The 18,079-nt window shown below is 33.7% G+C and overlaps 1 long non-coding RNA gene across 1 annotated transcript; it reads left to right on the top strand.

Annotated features, from left to right (window-relative positions):
* Positions 1 to 256: 256 nt before the first annotated feature.
* Positions 257 to 9,903, top strand: LOC138710058 (uncharacterized). The gene is made up of 3 exons (XR_011335037.1): positions 257 to 1,061; positions 6,850 to 7,053; positions 9,542 to 9,903. It is a non-coding gene; the product is annotated as an uncharacterized lncRNA (long non-coding RNA).
* The last annotated feature ends 8,176 nt before the right edge of the window (positions 9,904 to 18,079 follow it).

Raw genomic sequence — 18,079 nt, forward strand, 5'->3', positions numbered from 1 at the left:
TTAAAGTCAAATGTGGTGGGTTTAGCCGTAGCGTAAATGACACAAATTAATAATTTATTGAAATGGATCTGGTTACATTATTGTTATAGTAGTCTTAGAATACGAAATTTATAACATATATATGCTATATGTATACTAATTTGTGCCACTTTATTGCAAATAAATTAATGTTATTTAAATACATTTATTATAAAATCAGTGATACAGATGGCGCCACAAGTTTGCTTGTGTGTAACATCTGATCGGCTTGCATTTCTGTTGTTCATTGTGTCGTTTGGAAGCAAGCTTGCATTCGGAAGAGTGATCGCTGTATTTTTGGAGCAACATGGAGCTGTATTGGAATCAGGGTGTGGTGCCTTACGTGGTAGCCGTCTGCACCTTTATCATAATACTCGACGCAATGTATCGTATAAGTGATCATTGTGTTATTCTGGCAGTAATATTTTACATATTCTTCATTGTCTTTATGCTAACTTCGTTCGTTTATGTGGAGTCTGATGTTCGTCCTCGTGGTATCCTTGTATGAATTCATGAGAGGAATAATGTTGTGGTATTTAAACCATTATGAAGATCAAGTGAAGAAGGAATTTTAAAATAAATTAGAATTAAGTAAGGTTTTAATATGTGAACATTATGTTTTAAAAATACATTTAATACGTTTTACTACAAGAAATTTTGTGGAATTCAATCTTAATTCATAAAAATTTACATGCAACGATGGTAACTTTCACTTAACACAGTTTTGTACAAATTCGAGTAACTATGCCGGTCTTTGTCCTGATTTCTTTCTTTACCCAAAAGTTTCCTCGTCGGGGAGATAATGAGTTTGAATAAAATTGGTGGATTGATGCATTGGAATGTGAACATAGTGCAAGAGGTAGAAAGCACTGTATCAGAAATTGATTTTTTCGCAAAGAATGGAAACAAAATTATGTATTAAACTTAACGACAGAGAAAATTTCTTGATTTCTGGCAAATAAATTTGTATGTACATTCCATTTCAACGTTAAGATATTTAAAGAATGCATGAATAACAATATGGCCTGCAGAAGATTTTAAAGGTGGGTATTTACGACTCAAATTATTTACCTTTTCATTATTTGTTATTGTTACTATACGGAATATATTATTATTATTATTATTATTATTATTATTAATATTTTTATTATTGGCCGCACTTTGTCCCAGGAGGCTACAAGATATGTATTACTGGAGTTTTCAAGTGAACGATGTGCATGTTTCTAGCGAGCGAAGTCTATTTGACTGACTGCTCACGTGTCTCTCGTTTAGTCAAGTTGGGTAGAACAAAACCTAGACCACTTTAACAATTTCACTAATATTTAGGATTTAAATTATTTAAATTGTGCAGGCTACACTAGAATACGCTTTTTTCACTATTTACTCCATAATAAAAAATGTAGACCTACATTTATTAAACATTTACAGTATTGAGATTATGTAAGGTATTTTATGATATACTTGGACTTCTCCAGATGGATTGACACACAACCAAATAGATCACATCTTGATAGATAAACGGAGACATACTAGTATAGTAGATATTCGAACTTTCAGGGGTGCAGACTGTAATTCTGACCATTATTTGGTGATTGGAGAATTAAGAGAAAGATTATCAGTAGCCAAGCGAGTAGAGCAACAAGTTAATATTACTAAATTTAATATTTTGAAATTAAAGGACGAGGAAGCTAAGCAAAATTATCAGGTCGAAATTTCGAATAGGTTTGCCACTTTAGAAAGTTCCGACGAAGTTGAGAAAGAATTAGATGTTAATAGCGTGTGGGAAAATATCAGAGATAGTATCAAAATTGCAGCTGAGCAGAGCATAGGTTATTATGAAACTAAGAAAAAGAAACCGTGGTTTGATGAAGATTGTTGCATGGTAGTAGAAAGAAGGAAACAGGCAAAATTGAAATTCTTACAGGATCCAGTTGAGGAGAAGAGATAATTATTTCAATGAAAGACGGGAAGCAAGTCGTACACTTAGGAATAAAAAGAGAGGTTACTTGAAGGAAAAACTGAATGAGGTAGAAACAAATAGTAAGAATAAAAACATTCGAGATTTATATAAAGGTATAAAGGAATTTAAGAACGGATATCAGCCAAGGGTAAACGTGATCAAGGATGAGAATGGTGACTTGCTTGCAGACTCTCCATCAATCCTAAACAGATGGAAAAACTATTTTGCGCAACTACTAAATGTACATAGGCCAAATAGAAATGATCGGGACGAAATTGAAATACAAACTGCTGAGCTATTTATACCCGAACCCACGCTTTCAGAAGTCGAAATTGCGATAGAAAATCTGAAAAAGTACAAGTCTCCAGGTATCGATCAAATTCCAGCAGAATTAATACAAGAGGGCGGAAGCGCATTATATAGCGAAATTTATAAACTTGTACTTGCTATTTGGGAAAAGGAAATTGTACCAGAACAATGGAAGAAGTCCATAATTGTACCTATTTTTAAAAAGGGGGACAAAACCAACTGTGGTAACTTTCGAGGAATATCACTTTTGTTGACGTCGTACAAAATTTTGTCCAATATTCTTTTGAGAAGATTAACTCCGTACGTAGATGAAATTATTGGGGATCATCAGTGTGGTTTTCGGCGTAATAGATCGACTATTGATCAGATTTTTTGTATTCGACAGATAATGGAGAAAAAATGGGAGTATAAGGGTACAGTACATCAGTTATTCATAGATTTCAAAAAGGCTTATGACTCGGTTAAGAGGGAAGTATTATATGATATTCTTATTGAATTTGGTATTCCCAAGAAACTAGTTCGATTAATTAAAATGTGTCTCAGTGATGAAACATACAGCAGAGTCCGTATAGGTCAGTTTCTATCTGATGCTTTTCCAATTCACTGCGGGCTAAAGCAGGGAGATGCACTATCACCTTTACTTTTTAACTTCGCGCTAGAATATGCCATTAGGAAAGTTCAGGATAACAGGCAGGGTTTGGAATTGAACGGGTTACATCAGCTTCTTGTCTATGCGGATGACGTGAATATATTAGTAGAAAATACACAAACGATTAGGGAAAACACGGAAATTTTATTTGAAGCAAGTAGAGCGATCGGTTTGGAAGTAAATCCCGAAAAGACAAAGTATATGATTATGTCTCGTGACCAGAATATTGTACGAAATGGAAATATAAAAATTGGAGATTTATCCTTCGAAGAGGTGGAAAAATTCAAATATCTTGGAGCAACAGTAACAAATATAAATGACACTCGGGAGGAAATTAAACGCAGAATAAATATGGGAAATGCGTGTTATTATTCGGTTGAGAAGCTCTTATCATCCAGTCTGCTGTCCAAAAATCTGAAAGTTAGAATTTATAAAACAGTTATATTACCGGTTATTCTGTATGGTTGTGAAACTTGGACTCTCACTCTGAGAGAGGAACATAGGTTCAGGGTGTTTGAGAATAAGGTGCTTAGGAAAATATTTGGGGCTAAGCGGGATGAAGTTACAGGAGAATGGAGAAAGTTACACAACACAGAACTGCACGCATTGTATTCTTCACCTGACATAATAGGAACATTAAATCCAGACGTTTGAGATGGGCAGGGCATGTAGCACGTATGGGCGAATCCAGAAATGCATATAGAGTGTTAGTTGGGAGACCGGAGGGAAAAAGACCTTTAGGGAGGCCGAGACGTAGATGGGAGGATAATATTAAAATGGATTTGAGGGAGGTGGGGTATGATGATAGAGACTGGATTAATCTTGCACAGGATAGGGACCGATGGCGGGCTTATGTGAGGGCGGCAATGAACCTTCGGGTTCCTTAAAAGCCATTTGTAAGTAAGTATTTTATTTCATAATGCTATAGCCTATCTATTTTGTAAATTGAATGTACTAGTATAAATAATGTTTGGTCAATAGTGAACCAGAAGTCGCCCCTTATGCACCGATACTGTATATCTAAATCTGTTTATTCGTGTACCTGTGTGTGTAAGTCTGTGGACAACAGGAATACCACTTGGATATAATAGCAACAATAAGTATGTATTTGAAAGCAGTTTATATTCAATAAAGATAATTTTACTAGGTATGGACAGAAAAAAACAGAAGGTATCACATTTCGTCCAGATATAATATGAGGAAACCATTCGAGCTAAGATATACATTTAGCGAAATATATTAAACAATATTAAATATCTATCCACTTCAAACACACTCTGAAGCTATGTAGGACAATACCTTGATGTGTAACAAATGTAATGATATTAATCTAAAAGCACATTCGAATTTCTTCCCACAACCGTTTTTAAATTACGCATTAGTCGTAGTGACATAAAAGAAATCGAAGTCTTACGAAATAGGCTTATCGGTGTATCCCTGATACAGCGCTATTTTTTTTATAAATACTATAACCTTCTTATTTTGTAAATAATGTATGTCTGTTCTATGTTGTTCTTTAGTAAATTGTCTGAAGAGAGGTTTGAACCTCACAAGTGACACCAATAAAGTATCACACATGAGGAAACTAAGCCAGAAGATAATGGAGTCGGTTGGCCAGTTTCTTTCCCCCCTCTATTGCATACATCGCCGACTAGCTACATATTACATAAATCAGACTTCAGATGTATACAAACAATTGTTCTTCCTCTGACACATATCGTCAAGTGAGATGTACTGCCTGATAATAGATGTACATATTAGCCAGAACATCAATCAGAGTTATGATCAATGTAAGCCTACATTTTTTATGGTACTGTAAATAGTAAAAATAGCGTATTCTAGTGTACATACTGTAAAAAGGCTGTCAGACACTGATTACTTTCAATATCCGATTTCGAAAAGACTGCTTTTAATATCTAGAATATGATCTTTCTTGAAATATTACTTTTCTAAAATATGATTTTAATTTTTAATATAACCATTTTACTTCACTATGTTAATCATTTCTTTGGTCCAAATTATCTTCCTTAACACTAAATTGTAATCGTCTAAGTCTTAGAATTATTATGTAAATAAACACATTTACATTTTGCTCACGTTATTATTATTATTATTATTATTATTATTATTATTATTTATTATTATTTGCAATTATTTTATTTAATTGGGTCCACACCTGTGGAGTAACGGTTAGAGCGTCTGGCCCCGAAACCAGGTGGCCCGGGTTCGATTCCCGGTCGGACCAAGTTACCTGGTTGAGGATTTTATCCGGGATTTTCCCTCAACCCTTTACGACCAAATGCTGGGTAACTATCGTTGCTGGAACACTGATTTATTTCATGGGATTATCACCTTAATCTCATTCGGACGCTAAAAAAACCAAAGATGTTGACAAAGCGTCGTAAAATAATTATTAAAATAAAAAAAATTATTTAATTTCCATTATTTTAGTAATTATTCCATTGTACTTTTATTGTAATTTATATCATTACTAATATTTTTGTTATATTGTCTTTGTGCTGAACTGTAATTAGCCAAAGGCTGTGGTACAGCACATTAAATAATATAAATAAATAAATAAAAATTAAATTAATAAATATATATATAATTATTAACATAATTGTTTTTAATCCATTGTTTTCTGCATGGCTGTTATTTATATTGATTATATTTGTTGTGTATTTTTGTACTGGTTGAGTAAAGGTGAAGGCCTTACGACCTTAAACCTGCCAGCAAAAAAAAAAAAAAAAAATCAAATAAATTAATTAATAATTTAAATTGTAGGAAAGGTCATCGTAGTATCCGCCTTTATCATTGGAATTCACTGTGAACAGGCTACGAAATCTAGTTTCGAATCATGAAAGAGAGTCTACTTCAGCACAAACAAGATGCGAGTGTCGCCAAACATGTGTCCTTATAGTCTATGAACAACTAACCTTATCTCCGTACGTTCTGTGCTAGAATACGGTCCCTACTAACAACATTAGCATTCGTCTGTGGCTCATAAGCTTGTGCATTTGAAATTCTGCCAGTTTTTCACCAAGAAACCCGAATCGGGAATCCATACTCGCTGTGGAGGGGAATGATGTATTCTGTATCACAAACAAAGCCAGGTAATTAGCTCAAGTGGAAACTGAATGGAGCATTAATTGAATCCCGGGGGGGGGGGGGAAACTGAAGTTCCCCACGAAAATCTACTGCCTAACACAGTCTGTCCCTCACTCAACGCGGACATACCGGGGTCGAATTCGGCGGTGTGCCCCATTCTCTAAAATATTCTAGCCCTTTGTTGACTGTCTTACACCTTGTTCATAATTCGAGTACTATATTACCCTCAGATTCCATAGTATTCTTCATATGGCCACAGATGAAGTCTCAAGTTGAATCCGATGAGAATGAAGGACAAGCCTCTAGTTTAACTCGGTCAGTTAATGTTTGGTTAAGGCAGACGCAGAAGAAGAGTAAAATATGCACCAACACCATCATACTGAAATATTTCTGTTAACTTCTGAACAGTACCGTACGTCAATATCAGTGGCATAGTTTCCCCTTAGGAAGGTCAAGTAACTGAGGCGTGGTTGCACAATGTACGCCTCAATAAAACGACCTACGATGATGCCAACCCACACATTGACGGCGAAACTTTCCTGGAATCCGTTGGAGAGAGTAATGTGAACTGAAGGGGAAAAAATTCAATCAGGTTACCATACGTGATCATGACGTGGGGATGATAACTTCACGCTAGCATAAGCCGCCAACCTGACAGGAAACCTTTCCAGCCCGCAATATGGAAACTACTAGTCTCTGGTCATAGGATTCTACTATATTTGAAACTTGGTAACTTTTCTTCTTAAAAGCCACAGTAAGAATATTGTACCTGCAGTAATTAATTTAATGGCACTTACATCTGCAGGTGTTATTCGCAGTCGGAATTCAACGTGCGACAGAGATGGACGATAAATTTTGTCTGCAGTCCTCATTGTGTACAGGATTCTTCATCTTGCAATAAATCTACGATACGCCATGCTATGAATTTCTTTGTCCTTGGCTATGTATCGGCGAACACCGGATCCTGAAGCTAACGTGATAAACATCGAGGATGACAAGTTTAAAATAGGTATTTATTTATGCTCTTTATTAACATCATTGTTGTTGTAGTTTAACTGTAACTGTTACAGGGTACTTCATAATAACGCTTCTCTCACCGAAAGCTCAGAGGAACTCTCTGTTAGCCCTCCAGTACTCGCGCGGCATACATTTTGTAATCCACTGCTATTTATCATGTCATCACATCTCAGATTTCAATGCTGATAGCGTGAAATTTTCAGTACCTTCTTGTTACAATTTAGCTCTGATATCTGGAGTGTTTGGATGTAATTGTAACTTTTTTCTGTGTATCAATATATATGTTTTTAGAGTGGATTACAAATGTAGTCCGCGCGAGTGCTAACGCCAGTGTTTTTGACAAGAGAGAATCCAAGAGCATATTTTCCATGCCCTTATTTTTAATTAATTTTAATTTAATTTAATTTAATTTTAATGTTTAATTCAATTTTTAATTAATTTTAATAAGCCGTTCATAAGATAATTTTACACGTATTTTCTGTTTTACAATTCATGTTTTATTTTCCGATAAGTCGGTTATTAATACAATAAATAACGTTTTAATTTTTCAATATTATGAGTTATGACATCAATTTAATATTAACATGTGCTAATACATGTCAAATATTAAAATAACGTATGAACGTTTTCGCCTTTATACAGCATCATCAGATACAATTTCCTTTTACGATAAAACACCAGTTTGGTGGTTTGCTAGAAGAGTAAACAAAGATTCCACTAAGTCAGTAGTTCCCAAAGTGTGCTCCGCTGTTCCCTAGGGATCAGGGGATCTGCAGTTGATAATATATATTTTGAAATAAATAAAATGTAATATTACCATTTTTCTCGATGCGATTTTATCAATTAAAGCCAAAATACTCAATGTCAAAAATTGAAGACATGTTAACACAATAGAGGCCTACAACACATTCAGTAAAACCACTCACATCAATATAAAGCGCAAAGCATAAAATTAAAATCATTTACAAAATTATATACATATCATTGTTTTAACCTGAATACACCATATCTTTAACTTGTTTTAAATGTATTTTAAATCATGTAATTTTAACATTGACACATACAGTTATGTATATTAGTATGTATATTTGCTCATAACTTTTTGTACACATTATATGCATACGTCACTTAGAACAGTTATGCAATTTTTTCATATATTATCTAAAATCTTTTCAATTTTTTGAAGATGCTGTATTTAAGGAGAAAACGTTCACAATAAATGTATGTAGTGTAAACTATCCTGTAGATTATATTAAATTGATAAGTCACGTGACTGAATCAGAACATTTTTTTAGTAATAATACTAGAATTTACTTGTCTGATCCTCCAAAATGAATTGTAAACTTATTCCAAGATTTAATTAATTAATTTATTTTAGTCCTGTAGATTAATAATTGATATAGGGCATGTAGGCTAAATAGTGGAGCATAATATTAAAATATGCATTAATGTAAACTACTTAAAATCCTATATACAATATGGTTGCATAATTATATACCAGGCCACTATAATTTTACATTTTATTAAACCTCTATATTATAGTACCGGTATGCATTTTCATCACTATATACAAGCCTCATTTCCTATTTCTCAAAACGTAGTGTGATAATCATATAAACAAGGAAATAAATGTAATACGTAATCTAATAGAGCAAGACAAAAGGTGTTTATTTATTATTCAAAAACATGTTAATGAGTAGTAACATTTATTGATTAGGTATTCTTTTAACTTGCGTTAATGTTTTTTTGTGGGGGGAATTTATATTCTTTGTTTTCTGGCAGTTGGTTAAAATATCGGCATCTTGCTATTAATGATTTAGTTGTAAAAGTTTCAGATTGTGCATTTTTACAAGATAATTTTCTTTTTTTTTTTCTAGTACTGTAGGCGTGCATTTGATTAACACTGGTATATTATATTTCTTGTTTCTTTATATACATTATTGTTTCGAATATATACAAGGAATAGACGGTGCAGGATTTTTAGACACTTAAAAGCTACCCTACATGTATCAGTTTCTCAGTCTCGTTATAATATCGTATCGCTCTCTTCTGAAACGTGAACATTTTTTCCCAAAACCGTACTTTCATAGAACATGGAGGGATGTATTACTTCACAGTAGATGGTTCTAACTAAATCTGTGTCATTTAGATCTTATATTCTTTTCATTAAATGTACACCAGTTATCTTTTTGCAAATTTTGTCTGCATGCTTCTTCCATATAAGATGACTATCAATTTCTACTCCCGGAAAGTTTGTACTGCTCAGTTATTTTATTTTGTACCTATTTTGGATAGCCCACATTGTGACCAAGATTTGTAGGCCTACACCCTCTATAAAATATCGCCCGATATACTTGACCAGCTGGAAAATGTAGTAGATTATAGGCTATTCTCCTAATGTAATAAGAATGTTTATTTCGTGAGACAGAAACTGCAAAAGAATTTGAACAGGATTTCACTAAAACTTGTTTTTATTACAGTTGCTGTAGAAACCTCTCGACAAATGAGTAAGTTGGCATTACTCCACAACGATTTTTCTACAAAATTAATACACTAATTGAAAACTATCGCTCGTTCATTTCGAAGTGTCGTTGCTAGAAATCTACAGAAACGGTCATCAGATCAGCTGAGGATGCTGTGTAGTGACAGCACACAATCTTTCTTACTACTCGTTCATCGTCTGCTACATACAGTAAGGACAAGGTATCTCGCCTGAAGAGGACACTTATGCAGTTAAACATATAATATACATACACAGAAATTTCCTACATGTATGTACAATTGTTAAAAACTCCTGTCATTAATTTTATTCATAATCATTAAACTGAGACTACTGTATATTAAACTTGTTTATTTTTATTAAATTTACTTCATCATTGTACTGTATCTTAAGATCTAACTACCTACCTTATTCTGAATGTTTCATTTTGTTAGCTTCATTCACTATAAGAACATCTCATACACTTGATTTCTAGGGAAAATATGATATAAAAGTTTTCTGTAGTTATCTGTACAGGGATAATTATGATTTATTGGTGAAATGACTTGAGTACTCCAAGCAAACCTGCTTCAAAATAAATTTTATGTACTACAAATAACGTCTGGATTGGCCAGAATACGTATCTGGGTATTCGACATGAAAAGTTGATCAATTAGTCGCACAACGTTTTCTTAAATTAGATCTTACTCAGCAATGTAGCTTTGAGACGTGGTATAAGTCGAAGGTTATACAGAAGTATATAACAAACAATAAGCAGAGAAATTCAAATTACAGGCATAAACAATTATTCATCAGCTGAGTAGAAGGTATAAGCACAGTCTAGTATATACAGTGACGAAGCTTGAGTTTTGAGGGTACTAGGAACAATAGACTGTTCCGGTAATATTTCGCATTGTCTGTAATGGGGCGATAGTAGCGATCCTAGTGGTTAGCAGCTATCTATGGCTGCATATTTTCTACATATTGAGCTTTGTGACTATATACTAGACTGTCGGTATAAGTATGGAGGAATTTTGTTAATTCTGTTCTAAACCCTTAATCTTTACCCTTCAAATCTTGAAAATATTTAGGCAGTGTACTGAAAACTGCAATACTTAAATAGTGAACTACTTTTTAACTGCCGAGACTAGCTGAGGGTAGTCTTGTATTAAAATTATGAATTTTCAGATGCATACTAAATGTATCTTGGATTTTAATATTGAACTTCTTCACGAAAAAGAAAATACTTGTACTGAAAATTTCCCAAATTTTGGTAAATATTTTTGCATGGTGACCCCCAAATTTTGCAATCTTCCTGTTGTAGAGCTTTCTTTTGTAAAAAGAAAAGTATATTTACATTCAGAGGAGGTTCTCGGAATGTTAAAACATGATTAAAATTTACATTGATATAAATATTTTTGTACTTCGAAAATACCTAATTTATCTCTTGAAAGTTTGTAAGAATAGTTCTGTTCTCAAGGAATACACACGAAGTTTACTAAAGTTCTATTCACCCTGACATAGCACCTGCGACGGAACTGAAACTCTGGTCTGTAGCATATTACGTAGCAACTACAATTAAACTCGCTTAGGAGGTTCAGCTTCAAAGAGTTCCTCGTGGAGATGTACTTTTAATGGAGTTTTCTACTGAATAGATTTAGAATTCAATCATTCATTTCTAAAAGTGTCTTATTCCTATTTTTCCTCAAATAAATTAAGAACCCTATCGTATTGGTTTCACTTGAATATACCTTTCTGCTAAGAAAGGTCATTATACCATGCATTTATTAAGATGTACAGTCTTCACAATATTCAAAGCATATTTGAGAGGGTCTTATTCTTGGAATAAGGCAATTTTTCTGGAGATGTGATTGTTGTAATTTCGATAGAAGGCCCTTTTATAAATAGTCGTTTCAATTAATGTATGCCTCAAAACCTCTTGATTACACTAGTTGTAACAATAGCATTTTAAGGGCCTCAGATAAGTCAGGCGATGAAATATATAGATATGGAACGATGGTGTAGTGATAAAACAGAAGTATTCGATAGATTCTTTCCCAAAGCTGCTTCTAATAATGTCCCAGGTCTCTGTAGGAAAGACTACCATAAGAAGCATTATAATAAAACATCAATATAATTTCGATAGAGTAAACTGAAATTTTGGATTTAGAATTATTGTAGGCCTCAATAACGCTTCACATCACTAACTGTAGTAATAGCATCATTTTAGTGGCTAGAGAACTGAAGCTTGTCAGACGATGATGTAGTATTAAAGTGAAGCATTGATGCATTATATCTTATTTATTTAGTATTTATTTAGTTAACCTGGTAGAGATAAGGCCGTCAGGCCTTCTCTGCCTCTCTATCAGGGGATTACAACTACAATACGAAGAATAAAATTACAATTAATATTATATTTACAATTACAATAAGAATCAAAGTACGAAAAGATTACCTGATTAATGACAGCTAAACAATTTAACATAGAAGTTAAGAACGAAGGATATTGTTTGTATTTATTGAATTACAAATTAAACCTAGAATAACAAAATTCTATAGTGATGAAATTATCGGATATTGAAATATTCTGTGATAGATTAAGAGAACTATTTACAAGAAGCCATGTCTGAACGAGTCTCAATTACTGACCAAGTGCCTAGTAAGTTTGCGTTTGAATTCAATTTTATTTCGACAGTCCCTGATGCTAGCAGGTAGCGAATTCCAGAGTCTTGGCAGGCTATTGTGAAAGAGGATGAGTATGAGGAGGTGCGTCCACACCTGTGGGTGGAGTAACGGTCAGCGCGTCTGGCAGCGAAACCAGGTGGCCCGGGTTCGATTCCCGGTCGGGGCAAGTTACCTGGTTGAGGTTTTTTCCGGGGTTTTCCCTCAACCCAATATGAGCAAATGCTGGGTAACTTTCGGTGTTGGACCCCGAACTCATTTCACCGGCATTATCACTTTCATCTCATTCAGACGCTAAATAACCTTAGATGTTGATAAAGCGTCGTAAAATAACCTACTAAAATAAAAAAAAAATGAGGTGCGATGGGATGGTATTGTTAGTATTGCTTCATGGCGAGAGCATGTGTTCAGATTATGGTGGGAAGAGAGATAAGTGAAGCGGGACGGCAGGTACGAAGGAATAGAAGAGTGTAAGATTTCGAAGAGAAGGAGTAGTGAATGTAAATTTCTTTTCTTATCTAGTTTAAGCCAACCTATTGCTTCCAGGGATGGGGTAATATGATCATATTTACAACATTGCTTACAAAACGTACAAACAAATTACGAGCACGTTGAAGTTTCGTTTTGTTGTCGCTGGAAAGGTCAGACAGTAAAATGTCGGCATAGTCAAAATAGGGAAATACAAGCGTCTACACAAGGGACTTTTTTTAAGCAAGAGGGAAGATGAACATTTATCCTTTTTAGCACATGGATAACAGAATATACTTTTCTGTAGGTTTCTGTGATTTGCAAGTCCCAGTTGAGATTATTATCCATCTGAATACCAACATTTTTTTACTGAAGAACTGAAAGGAATATGCACTGTACTTATTTTAATGGGGGAAATGTCAAGGTGTTTTACAGCGTCAGTTTGCTGTTTGTGTCCTAATATAATTGCTTTTGTCTTTCCAGGATTGTTTTTAAGATGGAGTTTCTTTGTCCATGTCACAATCGAGTCAATGTCTTCGTTTAGTTTATATATAGCGTCGTTTACTCGGTCTAAGCGGGAAGAGATATAGTATTGAAGATCGTTAGCATACAAGTGATAGTTACAATGCCTTAGTAATATCATTGACATATATTGTGAACAACAATGATCAGAGTACCGACCCCTGCGGTATATCTGATGTTATGCTAAGCCAGGAGGAGCTTCGATTCCCGGATTTCTTTCCCATAAGGATTATTCGAACCAACTTACAGCAGTCTCTGACAAATACAGATTTCTCGATGTATGAATGAGCAAGTCAAAATTTACACAGTTGAAAGCTTTGCTAAGGCCAGGAAGTGTTAGCATGGTTACTTTATTAGAGTCGATTGCTTCACTAATGTCTTCGGTCACTTTAAGTAGAGCAGTGCTTGTGTTGTGTCCAGCTCTGAAACCTGACTGATACTTGTAGAATAATATATATGGAACAGTGATGGAAATGATTAAACAACAGCATTCGATAACGTCTCTGGTTTCTATGGGGAAAGTCTGCTATGAAACACGATACATTAAGGCGTGACCAATATATAAGCCCTAATTCCGATAGAATAAACTAAAGTTTTGGGTTTTCTCAGCATTTGGAAGCCATAATAGGGCATTAAAAATTCTCAATTCTCTTAATTTGGACATCTTAAAATATTTAAAATAATGAAATTGTTTAAATTACACGTTAACAATTCGATTAGAATATAGAGGACTGTTTGTGGTCAATTGTAGCTCCTTCCTAACTATAAGCCGTGATCACATACAACATTTATCAGCCTAATGAATTTTTAAGGCAATCACTTTAACAATTTCATTATGTTGCCATTTAGCGATTTCAAAATATTCCATAATATAATAATAATTCCAAGCAGTTGTACTTCCATCTAGCGGTCGTTATCAAAAATGTAATTTTGATGGTGGAAGCTTTAGTGGTTGTTCTCATTTTATGTTTCCATTTCATAACAATGCGAATGGCCAATCTGATATATATGTGATTAGGGGTGTAAGGTTCACTTTCACAAGAAAAAAAATGCAATACCATAACATCAGATTACCAACTCTTACTGCCTACCGTAGTGCAGCATTTATTTTTTGCAATGACAGAAGCCTAACTTGTTACTCGCTCCGACCCTACGAGCATGGCTCATGGATGTCTCTCGTATCGATAAGTATATAGACCACTTAGTTCCTCAGACAGTATTCAGAGTGCACCATAGGAGATGGGTCTACACTGTACTCGTAATGAATGGTGGGTAATTGCTGGATGTCAAAGGGGACCCGAAGAACTCTTCTATTGCCTCGACTAAGTAAGGACTTGCCCCAACACAAGTGGTGGATCAACAGGGTGTACTGGCGTACAAGTCCAGTGCGCTAACATTAAGCCACTGTCGTGGTAAATTGTACGAATATTAAAGGGAATATAAAAAGTAGAAATTCATGCAGGATTACAAATCGCATTGTTTTCTTTGAATAAAAAAAAATATCCATGTGCAGTTTTTTTCTACTTCTGACTTTATATTAAATTTTCATCAATTAATTATTAGTCTTTGAGCAAATATTCCGACGCAGATTAATAAAATTCCATAAATTATTGAGACATACTAGCGCCTATATTGAAGGAATTTTTGTCTTCCATTGGATCCCAAATTCCTTAGGATGACACTCTTTAGAAATAAGAAAGATACAGTCATATGCCGTAGGTTTACAGTACCAGTAGGCTACTCAACTTAACTATAATTATATGCGGGGATTCGAGGCAAAATTTATTCGTCGCTCTCGAACAAATTTTTTCTGTTTTGTAAACATATACTGCAGATTAATACTTAGCGAAGTTTTATACTAATTTTTTATTGCTCAGAAGCATGTTGTGAGATATATGGCAGGCGTTGATAATTGTGGGCTTACAAGGAAAAGGTATTAAATCCAAAAAGCTAGTACTGAGATAAATCAACTTGAAAGTTCGAATGTTTATGAAAAATCTAGTTTTGAATTTAAACTCAACTACTCCTTCTTTTTAAATAATACATGTATTAAACTACATATTAACGTGTTTTGCAGATTGAATTATGGTTTTAACAAAGCTTGAATTGAACTGAATTGAATGAAACTATTTATTACTAAGATGCATGGCAGGTGTTTATTATATATCATATCGTGGGATTACAATTCTTTTTTTTTTTCTTTTAACTTAATACTTGTATACTAAAATGTATTTTTCTGTTTGTGATTATGTATTTAGTCTCTTTATTACATATATATATTATTGTTATTTCAAAGTTAATACTGATTGTGTATATGCATTCAATCTCTCTTTTCTACTTAATTATGTTTATTATTATTTTTAAGTTCATATTTTATACCGGTATGTATTTTTTTTCTGTATGTGATTTGATCCTGGTTGAGTGCAAGAAAAGGCCTGATGGCCTTAACTCTGCAAACTTTACAAGGAAAATGTATTAAGTCCAAAAAGCTAGTATTGAGATAAATCAACTTAAAAGTTTAGATGTTTATGAAAAATCTAGTTTTGAATTTAAACTCAACTACTCCTTCTTTTTAAATAATACAGGTATTAAACTACATATTAACATGTTTTGCAGATTGAATTATGGTTTTAACACAGGTTGAATTGAACTGAATGAAACTATTTATTCACAGGCTTTGAACTTCATGATGTAAAGAGTGCGTTAAATGATCGATCTTTTTTAGAGGCTAAATCACAATCTTTCTAAGAATCATCTTCAGAATCATCACTTATCATTTCCACTGTCATCTAAGCAGGTACTGGAACCTTGTCAACTGCAGTGTCACATGCTGGCAGAATGTTGTACCAGCCATGCAACTCTTCAGGAATGATACTTGCTCGACAGACTTTTAGAAGATTATTCTTCTTTGCTTAGCTTATAGGCAATGAATTTGAGTATTCTGCTAGCGGTTGTTTTAGAAAAATTAATGGTCGTCCCTCTCCATGAATTTAGATTACTCTACATTCATTAGAATACTCACACTTATATTGCAGAACCCAATATATTTCTCCCGTATAATTGAAAGACTTTACTTTGAGCCAATTAACATCACCATTTTCATCTTTGGATTTCTGTTACACCAAAATTTTTGCCACCTGCTGTAGATTGAAGTATTTCTTTCAGAGAGAAGATTCAGAGTTTACGAATAATTTTTCTCTGAAAATACTTTGCATCAGAAGCAAGATAATTCTGACTGCTTCCAAACGCAAAGGAGGAAGAATCGTAAAAACAGTGGCCTTCGTCAAGATTATTACGATCCCTCCTCCTTCCTGGAGTGCTGCTGAAGATTCAATGGAGAATGAAGTCTTTCTGCCTTCCAATAAATTGAACAAACCCCCTTTCGCTGCTCTTCAGAAATGTTTTCAGTGCACTAAAATCCACACATTACAATTTAGAGGTTTCAGGAACTTTAGCATCTTGTGATGTTTTTATTTTATATGTCAAGCCATCCCTACGTTAATTTTTTTCACATTGCGTTTCCATTTGCTTGGATTCCTTTTTCTCCATCTGCTTCCACTTTCTTGAGTTGGTTCCCCAGGTGCCGCACATTTTTCATTGTGTTCTGAATACTCAGAGTTAGGGCGATAATGAGAATATAAATATGCAAAATCACTTCCGAAAGCATTATCAATTTTCTCTAACACATCTTGTTCACTTATGACTGATGAGGTTCCTGCTGGTAAATGATCATTTTATTTATTACACTCTGAATAATAATTGTTATAATAAATTACATCATCATGTTTGTTCCAATGCTAAGTTTTATTTAATTTATTTCGCCTATCTGCAGTATCACTCAATCAAGACGAGTAATTCTATACTTTTGGTTACACCCTTCTCACAGTTCTATTGTCAGATCATATCCAATTTTATTTATTAATCAAACATTTTTAATAAGAAATGGAATATTCACAGTAAAACTTTAAATATATACTACTTTGTTGTCATTAGGTGGTCTACGTTTAGAATTTGTTTTGATATTATTTTTTATGTTATAATATGTTATTTAAATAGTTTTAATAATGAACCTACTGGATCTCAAAACAAGATTAAAAAATGCCATTAGGTACAGCATAAAAACAGCAACTTCGCCTCAAAATGTTGAAGTAATTACTGTATTTATTTGTTTTGGCTATCATGTATATTTTAACAAGAGTCACCTACTAGCAATTACTTCAGCATTTTTCTGCAAAGCTAGCTGCAATAATTTCCTTCCTCTTGTCACATAATCGTTCATGTTTATGAGAAAAAACATATACAATCAATGTTAATCACTAGCATAGATCACTGTGTTCCTGGTCAGGTTATGAGCTAAAATCATTCTGCCTGTACAGATATTCTGAAAGTGATATTGAGGTGTACAGGGAAAAGGTATTAAGTGCACTTACTACTCTTTTCCTGTGAACATTTTGTTTGTAATGGACTTAATAATTTGTGAAAGTCTCATTACTAAGGAACTAAAGGAGTTGAGACTTAATTCGTTTTCCCAGTAGACAAAGCACAATTTGTTGTACTTATTAATATTAATAAGTCAGTGTTCGCAATTTTGGACTTAATACCTTTTCCTTGTAAGCCACGATATAGAGAATATTTTAAGAGTTTTAATATTTTAAGAGTATATGCTTTACACATTTTTAAGCTTATGGAATTAATACATTCTGATAAGAACCACTTTTATTGAAATAGTGATTTTCATTACTAAAACACTCGTTTTAAGGATAATTTTAATATTACAGTAGATCGTTTAACAGTTTCAACAAGACGCATATGGTCTATTGCTTAAAAATATATATAATGATTTGCCTGATGAAATAAAAAAAAATGT

The sequence above is a fragment of the Periplaneta americana genome, chromosome 12 (genome assembly GCF_040183065.1).
Source record: "Periplaneta americana isolate PAMFEO1 chromosome 12, P.americana_PAMFEO1_priV1, whole genome shotgun sequence".
In the NCBI taxonomy this organism is placed as follows: Eukaryota; Metazoa; Arthropoda; class Insecta; order Blattodea; family Blattidae; genus Periplaneta; species Periplaneta americana.